At 44.6% G+C, this 13,928-nt stretch overlaps 1 protein-coding gene across 2 annotated transcripts in view; it reads right to left on the reverse strand.

Moving 5' to 3' along the window:
* LRP5 (LDL receptor related protein 5) overlaps window positions 1-12,952 on the reverse strand; it is a 198,347-nt gene extending 185,395 nt beyond the window's left edge. The window contains exon 1 of one of the 2 annotated variants that reach the window (XM_026657626.2): window positions 12,552-12,952. The gene's annotated coding sequence lies outside the window, so the exon portion shown is untranslated. The remainder of the gene's footprint in view (window positions 1-12,551) is intronic. The other variant, XM_026657627.2, reaches the window with a different exon arrangement.
* Window positions 12,953-13,928: the final 976 nt, after the last annotated feature.

Consider the following 13,928-nt stretch of genomic DNA (forward strand, 5'->3'; position numbering starts at 1 on the left):
TGGATTCCGAGGAGGGGGTAATCTCAGCCATGCCTGAGGATTCTGTGGACGGGGAAGATGAGGAGGAGGAGGAGGAGGACAACGACGAGCTTGCGGAGAGCACACAGCACTCTGTTCTCCCCAACAGCCAGGATCTTTTTCTCAGCCTGACTGAAGTACCCTCCCAACCCTCACAGGGCATTATCTCAGACCATGAAGCCATGGAAGGGACCTCTGGTGAGTTACCTTTGTAAATAGAAAACATGGTTTAAAAGCAAGCTTTTTTTAATGATTAATTTGCCCTGAAGGCTTGGGATGCATTCGCGGCCAGTACAGCTACTGGAAAAGTCTGTTAACGTGTCTGGGGATGGAGCGGAAATCCTCCAGGGACATCTCCATGAAGCTCTCCTGGAGGTACTCCAAAAGCCTTGCCACAAGGTTTCTGGGCAGTGCAGCCTCATTCTGTCCTCCATGGTAGGACACTTGACCACGCCATGCTAGTAGCAAGTAATCTGGTATCATTGCATGACAAAGCCTGGCAGCTTATGGTCCCGGTGTTTGCTGGCATTCAAGCAACATCCGTTCTTTATCTCGCTGTATTATCCTCAGGAGAGTGATATCGTTCATGGTAACCTGGTTGAAATACGGGAATTTAATTAAGGGGACAAAGGTGGCCGTTCCTACTGGGCTGTTTGCCTGTGGCTGAAAAGAAATCCTTCCCTGCAGTTAGCCAAGAGGTGGGGGGAGGGGGATTAGCGCTGAGCTTTTCGCATTTGGCTAGCAGGGATCTTCCCTGATACCAGCCACGCGGTGAGGGGAGGGGTAAAGCGATCATCCCAGAGAATTGGAAATGGGGGTGGGGGGGGAGAGTTTGGTTTCTGCTGCTGCACGTTAACAGGAAAACCGCAGCACTCAATGGGCTTTGCTTGGTATGTAGGAAAGGAGGGTGCTGCTTTTCTGAAGGCTGCAGAAGCCGAAAGACAATGGCTTACCATGGCCGCATGCAAGTCGAATTCTGTTGCCCGGACCTGCGTCTGTGATCTCTAACACCAAAGCTGCAGGCACTCAATATTAAGATGCAAAATGCGACCTTGTTCTGAAATCACATGTGCTGTGTAATGTGGATAATGTTGTTCACCGTGAAAGAGTATAAGCATTGTTCTGTAAAATGTATCTTTTTAAATACTTCTCTCCCTTTTTTCCCTCCCTCCCACAGCTGCAAATTTTTCAAGCCTCCCTCCTCCGTCCCGAAGGCTATCTCAGATAAGGCGGTGGAAAAAAAGGACGCGAGATGAAATGTTCTCTGAAATCATAGAATCGACCCGCAATGAAAGGGTTCATCAGAATGAGTGGAAGGACACGGTATCGAAGTACAGGAAAGATGCCAGTGAACGCGAGGACATGAGGGACCAACGTGGGGAGAGGAGAGACGCCGTGATGAGAGGTGGCGGGATGCAACACTGCTGCTGCTGCGTGAGCAAACGGACATGCTCCGGTGTCTGGTGGAGCTTCAGGAACAGCAGCAGGATCACAGAGTGCAGCTGAAGCCCTTGTATAACTGCCCTCCCCCCTCACCATGTTCTATAGCCTTCTCACCCAGACGTGTAAGAACGCGGGGGGGGAGGCTCCATGCACCCTCCCACTCCACCCCAGTGGACAAACCAACCAAAAGGCTGTCATTATATTGAACTTTTTTAGTGGCCTTTTCCTTCCCTCCTATCCTCCTCCCAAACCCCACCCGGGCTACCTTGTCAGTTCTCTCCCTCTTTTTATAATCAATTAATAAAGAATAAATGATTTTTAAATGATAGTGACTTTATTTCCTTTGCAAGCAAGCTGTGATCGAAGGGGGAGGGTGGGATGCTTACAGAGAACGAGTCAATCAAGGGGGCGGGTTTTCATCAAGGAGAAACAAACAGAACTTTCACACCGTAGCCTGCCCAGTCATTAAACTGTTTTTCAAGGCTTCTCTGATGCGCAGCGCTTCCTGGTGTGCTCTTCTAATCGCCCTGGTGTCTGGCTGTGCGTAATCAGCGGCCAGGCGATTTGCCTCAGCCTTCCACCCCGCCATAAAGGTCTCCCCCTTACTCTCACAGAGATTGTGGAGCACACAGCAAGCAGCAATAACAATGGGAATATTGGTTTGGCTGAGGTCTGAGCGAGTCAGTAACGTGTACCAGCGACCCTTTAAACATCCAAATGCACATTCTACCACCATTCTGCACTTGCTCAGCCTGTAGTTGAACAGCTCTTGACTACTGTCCAGGCTGCCTGTGTATGTCTTCATGAGCCATGGCATTAAGGGGTAGGCTATGTCCCCAAGGATAACAGGCATTTCAACATCCCCAATGGTTATTTTCTGGTCTGGGAAGTAAATCCCTTGCTGCAGCCGTTTAAACAGAGTAGTGTTCCTGAAGACGCGAGCGTCATGAACCCTTCCCGGCCATCCCACCTTGATGTTGGTGAAACGTCCCTTGTAATCCACCAGTGCTTGCAGCACCACTGAAAAGTACCCCTTGTGGTTTATGTACTGGCTGCCCTGGTGCTCCGGTGCCAAGATAGGGATATGCGTTCCATCTATCGCCCCACCACAGTTAGGGAATCCCATTGCAGCAAAGCCATCCACTATGACCTGCACATTTCCCAGAGTCACTACCTTTGGTAGCAGCAGCTCAGTTATTGCTTTGGCTACTTGCATCACAGCAGCCCCCACAGTAGATTTGGCCATTCCAAATTGATTCCCAACTGACCGGTAGTTGTCTGGCGTTGCAAGTTTCCACAGGGCTATCGCCACTCGCTTCTCAACTGTGAGGGCTGCTCTCATCTTGGTATTCTGGCGCTTCAGGGCAGGGGAAAGCAAGTCACAAAGTTCCATGAAAGTGCCCTTACGCATGTGAAAGTTTCGCAGCCACTGGGAATCGTCCCACACCTGCAACACTATGCGGTCCCACCAGTCTGTGCTTGTTTCCCGGGCCCAAAATCGGCGTTCCACGGCTAGAACCTGCCCCATTAACAGCATGATCTCCAAAGCGCCGGGGCCCGCGGTTTGAGAGAATTCTGTGTCCATGTCCATGTCCTCATCACTCTCGTCGCCGCGCTGCAGTCGCAGCCTCCTCCTCGCCTGGGTTTTCAGGTCCTGGTTCAGCATAAACTGCACGATAATGCGCGAGATGTTTACAATGTTCATGACTGCTGTCTTGAGCGGAGCGGGCTCCATGCTTGCCGTGGTATGGCGTCTGCACAGTTCACCCAGGAAAAAAGGGGCAAAACGGTTGTCTGCCGTTGCTTTCACGGAGGGAGGGGTGAGGCTGTACCCAGAACCACCAGCGACAATGTTTTTTGCCCCATCAGGCATTGGGATCTCAACCCAGAAGTCCAATGGGTGGGGGAGACTGCGGGAACTATGGGATAGCTACCCACAGTGCAACGCTCCGGAAGTCGACGCTAGCCTCGGTACATGGACGCACACAGCCGAATTAATGTGCTTAGTGTGGCCGCATGCACTCGACTTTATACAATCGATTGCCCAAAATCGAATTCTGTAAATTCGGAGTAATCCCGTAATGTAGACATATCCTTATTCTCTATCCCTTTTTTAATGATTCCTAACATCCTGTTTGCTTTTTTGACTGCCGCTGCACACTGCATGGACGTCTTCAGAGAACTATCCACGATGACTCCAAGATCTCTTTCCTGATTAGTTGTAGCTAATCATATTGTATGTATAATTGGGGTTATTTTTTCCAATGTGCATTACTTTAGATTTATCCACATTAAATTTCATTTACCATTTTGTTGCCCAATCACTTAGTTTTGTGAGATCTTTCTGAAGCTGTCTCCCCTCCCTCCATTCCTGCTGCCTTGTAGAGTGTGAGGCTACATTAACAACAATGTGTTAACCCTTGAGGGCCCAGCAGGGTGCTAGTTCATCATTTAGCAGTAAGGCATTCCCTGGGAAATATCCCACCCTCTGACTCCACCACCTCAACCAAGCTTCACAATCATCATTGCTGTGTACAGTATTAAATTGTTTGTTTAAAACCTTTACTGTGTATATATAAATAAAATATAGTCTTGTCTGGTGAAAAGTTTTCCCCTGGAACTTAACCCCCCCTATTTACATTAATTCTTATGGGGAAATTGGATTCGCTTAACATTGTTTCACTTAAAGTAGCATTTTTCAGGAACATAACTACAACGTTAAGTGAGGAGTTACTGTAAGTCACTCAAACTGAACTAAGTGTTCACACAGGAATTTGCACCTGTTTAACTAAACCAATATATGTTTGTAGCTAGTCAACCCCACCCTATTCTAATTGTTCCAATTATGCACAATACCTAATGAGAATTCAGAACTGTGCCTTTAAGAATACTGGCTTCTCCTGCCTCTTTGGCATCTTCTGTAGTAGAAGCTGATGGCAGGACCCAGTGCAGAACGCCAACTACCTCCTTACCATTGTATCATAAGCAGAGAATGGGCAGCAGGTACCCAAAGCCACTTTTCATGCATCAGAACAACCTCTTTGCCACTCCTAGTTAAAAAAGAATGCAGTGCAGAGTCAAAACAAATAGCAGTACATGTTGCAGTTTAAAAACCATGAGAGGGTTAATTTTTAAAGGCAATCAAAGCTCTTAATAATTAGGACAGTATCCAGTTATTAGGGTAATGAACCAGTGACAGCTTGTAACATTGGTATCCCCGAGCAGATAGTGTTTCTATGGGGAGGGGACTACTATCCTGCATTTTCTCCCCTCTCCATGCAATTTCCATTCAACCTCATTGAAATGCAGTTTTTCTATCCTGCTTCTGAACCATGAGTTATGTTTAGTGGTGGGTGTGTTTGAAATTGTCACCTGATCACGCCTGAGAGAAGAGAGTGGGGAAAAGAAAATAAAGAGAAAAACAAATTTGATATTTACAGAGATTGGCGGTCACCATATCAAGGGCATCTAACTGAAGTTAGAGTGAGTAAGTACCTTCCTCACCAAAACAAACAAAAAACCACAAGTTCTTCAAGTATGCTGCTGTCTGCAGCTATACGGCCATACTTTATATCAAAAGCTTTTTAGCATTGAGAGATTACAGCCATATCAGAAGGCTGGATATAAGACTTGTAACCAATTTTATGGTTGACTACTTTTCTTACATTATTCACAAACAACTCTGCTTTTCACACATTCATCCCAATTACCCTGTACCAACCAATTAGCGAACAGTTTCAAAATAGATTTATACTCCAAGTTTATTAATGAGATTTATGTACTGAATAAGCTAATCTTTGCCTTTCCAGGAAGCACTGTAATCAAAATAGTTTCATTCAAAAGGTACATCTCCTTCATTTTAACTGTAATTTAACTTGCCATCAGTAATGGCATGCATTGCTCAAAGGAAAACTTTTCTGTTACAGTTTTTAATGTTTTTTCTATCCCACATTTGTAATATTTACAGGTCTGGAATTTCTATTGATTTTCTTTTTTTTGCTACTTGTGTTCCCCCAATGGTTTGACTGGAACTAAAGTTAGCTTCACAACAGGTTGTCAAAACAAGCTTCATTGTATGTAGCACTTTACTTTGATTATTATTGGGCTGAGGATCCCATCATGGACCAGGACCCCACCACGCTAGGTGCTGTACAATCACAGACAAAAAGATATTCCCTGCCCCAAGCAGCTTACTATCTAAAGTATAAGAGAAGAGATGGATACAGACACATGGGGGAGTACAAGGAAACAAGGAGACAATATTCGTCAGCCTGATAAGTGGCTTTAATGCACCCGCAACCTAACTATTGTCAAGTCTTTTTGTAGGCCTCACAGCAAAGGAGAGTTTTAAGGAGCATTTTGAAGAGATAATGAATTAGTTTACCTTACCATGCTGATATATTTTAGGCCTCAACCTGCCACAGCATCTAAACATGTGCTTAACTTTAAACATATGAGTAGTACCATTGACTTCTACCCACATGCTTAAAATTAAGCACATACATAAGTGTTTTGCTGGATTAGGACCTTAGTATATCAGCATCAATCACCAATACAGCTCTGGACAATGTGTTTAAATTCTGTGGCAAATGTAGTGGAGAGCCACACCAAAACAGCTACAGGCTGGGATTTTTGGCTTTTAGCTGCACTACGCTAGAGAGATGGGGTAAGTTTGTGTTTTAAAATGAGATATGCTTGGTCCTTTCCATTTAGATTACAAGCATTTTTGCAGGTCAAGCTCAGATCCTATGAACCTTTCCCTTTGAGAAGGAAATACCTGTGCAACCCACACTAACACAAGTGGCACTTTGTCCTCCTCCAATGGCCATTCCACATATCAAGATTTCTGAGTCCACTACAGCCTTCAAACTGGTGGATTAGTGCAGGTAGCACAGGTTTATGTTTTAGATCCGGAGGTCATAGGTTCAGTCCCCCTTGCCAACAACCCAGTCCATGCAGGGTCATCGCATTACTTTAGGATGTGAATTCCTTTTTTTTTTAAAAAAACATGTTTTGATCTGAGAGCTTCCTTTTGTTACAATAGAGGGAAAACTTTAAATCCTCACCCATTAATTTGAAGTTGTATTAGTACATTGTAATTCTAAAGAAACAAAAATATATGAAAACCAGGAAATCAGAGTGAGAGTCCTTTGTGAAGCTTCTGACCCTGAATCCCCACCTGCTGTACACCTAATAAGAATATAACTGCATATGATGGTTGAGATTTTATTCAAAGCAGTGCAGAGAATTTAGCCATACATCTTCCATTAAAGACAACTCAGCTTCACTTATAGCCTAAGCTGGGATTTGAATTTGGATGTTCAGAAACACTCACTAATCCACTGCACTCAACCTGCCCTCTTACAGCTCGTGCCCAATTTTAAAGAAAGTAAAACAATCTGCTTACCATCTCGTCAGTCTCCTTAGAAACCATGTATGCACAAATGGGATCCAACAAGCAGGCTTTGAAGTGCATGGGAAAGAACGCTATAGTACATATTAAGCAGCTGTATATTATTAATATACTGTCTCAGTGCATCAGAAAATCCTGTACTGATTACAAGAGTTTAATGACTTTCACTAGTTCTTTGAAGGATTTATTTTAATCTTTACATGCAGACACACATATGGTCCGACAGTCTCTAGGTGTTGGCCGTAAAACACAATTTCCAGAGAGAAAGGAATTTAGAAACACTCCCTGATCATCACTTCTAGAATTAGGAAAAGGGTAGAAGGATCAAAAGAGTAAGACACATCTCCGTTATCTCACAGGCTATAATTCAAATCGATGTTGGTATCACACACTATTTTTTTTTTTCAGCTTCAACCCAAAGCTCTCTGTGTTTCAAGCTCAAAGCAGTGACCATTTTTTGGAGAATTATTCCCTGTTTACAACAGGATGGTGGTATAGTCCAGGGGTTCTCAATCTTCTTCTATCTGAGCCGCCCCCCCCAACATGCTATAAAAACTCCACGGCCCACCTGTGCCACAATAGCTAGTTTTCTGAATATAAAATCCAGGGCAGATGTTAGGGGGTAGCAAGCAGGGCACTTGCCTGGGGCCCCATACCACAGGGGCCCCTGCAAAGGTACATTGCTCAGACTTCGGTGTCAGCCCCAGGTGGTGGGGCTCAAGGCCCTGGATTTCAGCCTCATGCAGTAGGGCTTCAGCTTTCTGCCCTGGGCCCCAGCGACTATAACGCTGGCCCTGCTTAGAGGCCTCCCTGAAACCTGTTCACGGGCCCCCCCCCCCAATGGGCCCCAGACCCCTGGTTGAGAACCACTGGTATAGTCTATGAACAATAGGCAACTAGGGAACGTGAAAACAACATTGGCTGCCCAAGAGAAATATGTTTTCTAGTACCTGGGAGGCTAGGTTGCCAGACCTTGGGTAAACTTTATTTATGTATGTGGTAGAACCTTCCAGAGCATTCAGTTATTCAAAATTCCATACCAGGGTGCAAGCACATATGCACCTGTGTCACTAGCACAGACTAGTTACGTATATTAGATCTCATCCCGGGCTCTTTAATATACCCAAAATGATGGTACTCCCACATTTATTGAAAATAGACCGATGAACATTGTTAAATAGCAACTTGCACACTTCTGATCACCAAGCTACTTGGTTTTCCCTTTAGTCATTTGCCATACCAGGTTCCACTTTCCATTTGGAAACACAGAAGGAACATAGTGGCTGTGACACTTAGGAGGTCACAACGCCCCAAGTTTGAATCCATCTTAGAAGCATTATTCCAGGCTGTCTGCAGATTCGGGCACCATTGCACTGCTTTACTCTCAAAGTTCTCTTCACACCCAGAAGATCTAGAAGCTAGGGTAAGAAAGGAAGGATGATCACAACTCCCCAGAAACCTGTTTGCATCCCAAGGCTGGGAGAACTCCTGCTTTAAACTGTTTACAGCCCTTTCAGTCTCTGTTCAAGATATTTGCATCTCTGCTAACTGCATCTTCCTACTGAAATGGAAGTTTTACTTTTTAAAAAATACTGCTCCATCTGGTTCTGTAGGATCTGCATATTGCGATATGTACTGAGGCAGATTTAACAGAGCCAGGATTTCTTATCATATCCTTTTCGGTTTTTGACAATTTGCTTTCTTATAAGCTCTGATAGTAAATCCCCATTGGTGGGCCCTTTAAATAAAAGGCTCTTTAAGCTAATTTTGTCTCACTGCCTTTTCCTCTTACATTTTTAAGTGGTCTGTGCTGCTTCTAATTTCCTGTACTCTATGATGATCTCCCAGTCTTTGCATGTGCACGCATGCACACACACGCAACACTTGCTATCTATTTTTTTTCTTTTAAGTAACTAGCCATACCAAGCAACCTCCCTAAAATTAGTTTGGGCAGTTTCCCAGAACAGTAGTTCTCAACCAGGAGTATATGTACCTCTGCGGGTACACAGAGGTCTTCCCGGAGGTACATTAATTCATCTAGATATTTGCCTAGTTTTACAACAGGCTACATAAAAAGCACTAGTGAAGTCAGTACAAACTAAAATTTCATACAGACAATGACTTGTTTATCCTGCTCTATGTACTATACACTTAAATTAAGTACAATATTTATATTCCAATTGATTTATTTTAGAAGTATATGGTAAAAATGAGAGTCAGCAACTTTTCAGTGATAGTGTGCTGTGACACTTTTGTATTTTTATGTCTGATTTTGTAAGCAAGTCGTTTTTAAGTGAAATGAAACATGGGGGTACGCAAGACAAATCAGACTCCTGAAAGGGGTACCTTAATCTGGAAAGGTTGGGAACCACTGTCCCAGAGGATAGCATCACTAGTATCCCCCCATTTTATACACATTTTTGTTTCTATCTTTAGGTCCTTTAACATAGTATAATTTAAGATTCATTGCTCCTCTGCTTTGGTACAACTCACACAAGGGCAGGATCTAACACTGTCCGTACCAACTCAGTATACTTCAGATAGGGGTTAATGGTAGAAAAGCATAAGATCTAGGCTTGAGTATGAACACTGACTATATGAATAAAATGTAGTCTCTCTCCAGGAGGCTGTCTCTATATAGGCATTAATTGCATTTCAGTTATACCTAAAACTGTATCATGTTTTTTCCCCTCCCATACACACACAGATGCTGGGTTTCTGACCATCTTTAAGTCTGGTATCCATTTTCTAAGTAGGTTTGGGAAACATGAAACTACAAGGGAGTGACAGCACTTGCTAGTGTAGGCAGAATGCAAGCACCCCTATGCACCTCAATCTATACCTATCTATCTCATAGAACCGGAAGGGACCTTGTAAGGTCATTGAGTCCAGTCCCCCAAGTACTGTCCCTGACCCGTCATACTCCTGAGGGCTTGGCTACACTCGGGACTTCACAGCGCCGCCGAGGGGAGTAGCTTGCAGTGCTGCGAGCGAGCGTGCAGCGCTGCAGGCACTGATTACACTGGCGCTTTACAGCGCTGTACTCGCTGCGCTCAGGGGGGTGTTTTTTCACACCCCTGAGCGCAGCAAGTTGCAGCGCTGTACAGCGCCAGTGTAGCCAAAGCCTGAGAGTCATTCTAGGCCTCTTCTGAGCAGAGTGAAGCGGTGACACGCCGGTGAGGGATCACTACAGACAGCCAAACTCATTTGCACCTATAATCTTTATTTAGGATTTGAATCCCAGTCTCCAGAGGAAAAAGGCTAGAGCATTAGCTTACAGCTCCACCTAGCCCCACCCGAGGCCAGTTTAAGTTGTATTTCATCTTGTCTAGCTTTCCCCCTCCAATGTTTGCCAAGCAAATGTTGCAAAGGGGACCACCTACCCAGCAAGCTGCGCTGTCTGGCAGTCAGCCATTTCATGGGGGAGCTAAGCATCACCTGAACAGCGTGCAGTGAGTTCAGCATGCCTACACTTCCTAACTTGGGTTTTGTAACCCAGTACAGCATGGCCACCATGCGCAGCACTCATTTCAACTGCTGCTTTACCAGACTGCTGATGCACATACCACCAGCTTGGGGGCAGGAGGGCAGGGAGAGGGAATGGTTTTCCCCCATGAAAAGTGCTTTTCTGAAAATGGCAAGATTTTGCAGGATTTCACTAGCATTTTTGAAAAACATACATTCCATTCAGGCTCTCCTGAAACTGTTTCCCCCGACATCTTTGTCCTTTTTAAAGATCTGTGCACATGTGCCGCTGCTCTCAAACTGCTGCAGGAACATGGCAAGAGGAAGCAACAGGGGGCACTGTCCTGAACCACCTGAGAGCCTGAAACACAGGACCTTACAGCAGTGAGCACCAACACACCTCAGTGGCGGTGTCAGAGGAGGTACATCACTGCTTTATTTTGCTGTTTCCAGGTTAATGACTATTTTAAAAAACTTCCATTAGACTGGTGAACTTGTGTGTCACTGCTGAATTCTCGTTTCCTCCTTGCACCAAGGGCCAGAGGAACAGGTCCCTTTGGGAGAAGCCATCTAAGGTCAGCAAGTTCACTCCTTTTTCCCCCACCACACAGGGCTGTGGTTGCCTGCCTGGCATCCACCAGTCATCTGGAGAATAGCAGTTGCTCAGTGAAAACAATGAGGAATCCTTGTGGCACATTAGAGACCAACAAATTTATTTGGGCATAAGCTTTCGTGGGTTTATGCCCAAATAAATTTGTTAGTCTCTTAGGTACCCCAAGGACTCCTTGTCGTTTTTGATGATACAGACTAACATGGTTACCCCTCTAAAAGTTGCTCAGTGGTGGCTGGAGCATCACTTGGTATGATTGCAGTTTAGGATTTCTTTTGGGGGTATAAGCAACCACGCTTAGGGAAAGTTTAATTTGCATGTTAATTATAAATGTTCCTCCTTCCTGTTTTGGTCTCGAAAGAGTCTGGCATGTGGGACTGCTACTGAAGGAGCCTGGCAACTCCAGCTTGTATTATGGTAAATGGCCACAGCACAATACCAAGTTCCCTTTGCTTCTGTCTTTCTTTTGCTTGCATTTTGGGTTTTTTTTTTTTTTTTTTTTTTTTTTTTTTTTTTTTTACCCCAGACACTCAATTGAAAAGACAGGCTCTGCAGAGACGGATTCTCTCCCAGCTCACTGCCAGTCATTTCTGTGTTACTGAAATGCAGTGAAATTCCATTACTTTTACATTGAATTCTACACACCTAACTATTTTTTCCCCTCAACAACTCTCACAAAGAGCCTAAATTTATTGTGTGCTTTCATTGGTACTGGACTTTCTTAAAGAGGGGAAGGATATAGGAGCTGCTTAATTTAGAAGAGAAGGATAAAGTGACCCCTCACAAAGAACTGTGTGTGGACAGAGCCGACAGGACGAGCTGCAATCATGCAGCTTCAACATTTCTTTCTGTCCACACTGGCAATGCACCAGGATTCAAGGAATGGCTGCAGGTGGAAGCACCGCCAAGACAGTCTGATCCAGTGGATGGACGGACGGACGGACGGACGGACACACACACACATCTCCTTTGCCTATTTAGATTATAAGCTCTTTGGGGCAGAGACCCCCTCCTTACTATATGTCCATACAGTGCTAGCATGATGGGGTCCTGATCTAAACTGATCTAGACATTCGGGCCTCTACCAGGTTCATTCACCTGCCAACACTTATATAATTAGATGACAATCTCGATTTCAACATATTGGCTTTTGTTTACCAAAGCAAAGCATGTGAGAATTCCTGTTTTGACTAAAGGAGATTTACATACATTGCTGTCTACATGCATTAAAAAAGAAAACCACACACATCACGACCCAAACAAGAGTTCTATTAACTTACCAGACAGGTTAATTGCAGGAATAGAAATTTACAACATTAAGACATATTGGAAAAGTAAGACTCTTACTGATTGAGTATTTTCATTGGCACCTAAGCTCGGCTATTTTATATATATTTTAATTTTGGCTCTGTATCTGGGTTGTCATTCCTTGCCACATTGTATTTAAGTCTAAACATATGTTCAGCAATAAAATACCTTGAGAAAGTAGAATCTGAAACAAGAGCTTATTAGAAACAAGAGATTATATTTCTTTACAGAGCCAAAAATCCCTCACAAAGCAACTGTGACACTCCAGCCATGCAGAGTCACGTTAATATTTACCCATGTGCTGGATCCAAGGCAATTGCCCTTGGCTGGTCAAGGTCTTGCCAGAAGAGGACTTTTCTAGATGTTCCATTGAGATTAGCAACTTCTATCCTATTGGTTTCTGAGTCTGTCCAATACAGCTTTTTCCCAATCCAATCACATGCCAGGCCATCCGGAGAAACCAGACCAGAAATAATGACATTCTGCACTACATTCCCAGTTTGGTTCAAGTACGTTTGCTTGATGGCTTCTTCGCTCACGTCTGTCCAGTAAACGATGCCTTGTGAGTACTGAAAATCAACCGCCGCGGCATCTTCTAAGCCGCTGACCACTATGGTGGACTCTGGCTTCACTCCTCCAGCATCCACCAGTCTGACATCCCGACGATTGGCGAAAAGCAGAAGAGGAGAAGCTATGGAAGGGAAAGGAAATCATATTAATGTTACCAATGCGTGCAATTTTAAAGTTGCAAGTATAAAGCAGTGTGTGTGTGTATCTCTTCCTTGGACGGTGGGAAGCTGAGAGAAGAAAGACTGAAGTTTCACACCAGGACTAAAAACATACACTACCCACAATACCTATGACCTATTTCAATACACCAGAGTGAAAAGCACAAGATTGGTCAATTAAGGAAAAACAAAGGGGTCCAACTCCATCTATCACGAGGCCTCCCAAATAACTGTAGTCTAGATTACGTCTATGCCTTTCTGCTCCTCGCATATCATACATCATGGGCTGAGCCAGGTCCAAACATGGCCTGGTTCAGAGGATTTAAAGAGACTTTAATATGGACAAAATTAGCGTTTCCTAAAGTAGTCAGGCAACATGACTACTTTAAACACCCTTTGGCTGTGCGCTTACAGCCTCCAACTCAATTGAATATGCTCCAAACCACATCATGGATTACTTTGGATGCTCTAAACCTCTGTCAGTCACGAAGCTGGGGTTTGGAACATACCAAGGTCCATGGTGGTTTAGAAGGCACACAACTGAATTGCACGGAGCAGCAGTGCCACACTAAGGCCTAGCACAAGGGTCATCACTAAAACACAGAGCTTAAGATACCAGTCACAAAACACTGAATCTCTGCTACATGAACATGGCTGGAAACCACTCTACTTAGGGGCCTACCAAATTTGCAGCCATGAAAATTACATCATGGACCGCGAAATCTGGTCTCCAGCTGCCCAGCTCTGAAAGCAGCACCGCCACCAGCAGCTGCAGAGAAGTAAGGGTGGCATGGTATTGTCATCCTTACTTCTGTGCTGCTGCTGGCGGTGGCACTGCCTTCAGAGCTGGGCAGTAGGGCTGTAGCCACCTCTTTCCCACCATCCAGCTTCAGGCAGTACGGCCGCCAGCAGCAGCACAAAAGTAAGAGTGGCAATACCATGA

The sequence above is a fragment of the Terrapene carolina genome, unplaced genomic scaffold, assembly GCF_002925995.2.
Source record: "Terrapene carolina triunguis isolate 2854851 unplaced genomic scaffold, T_m_triunguis-2.0 Scaffold250, whole genome shotgun sequence".
NCBI classification, from domain to species: Eukaryota; Metazoa; Chordata; order Testudines; family Emydidae; genus Terrapene; species Terrapene triunguis.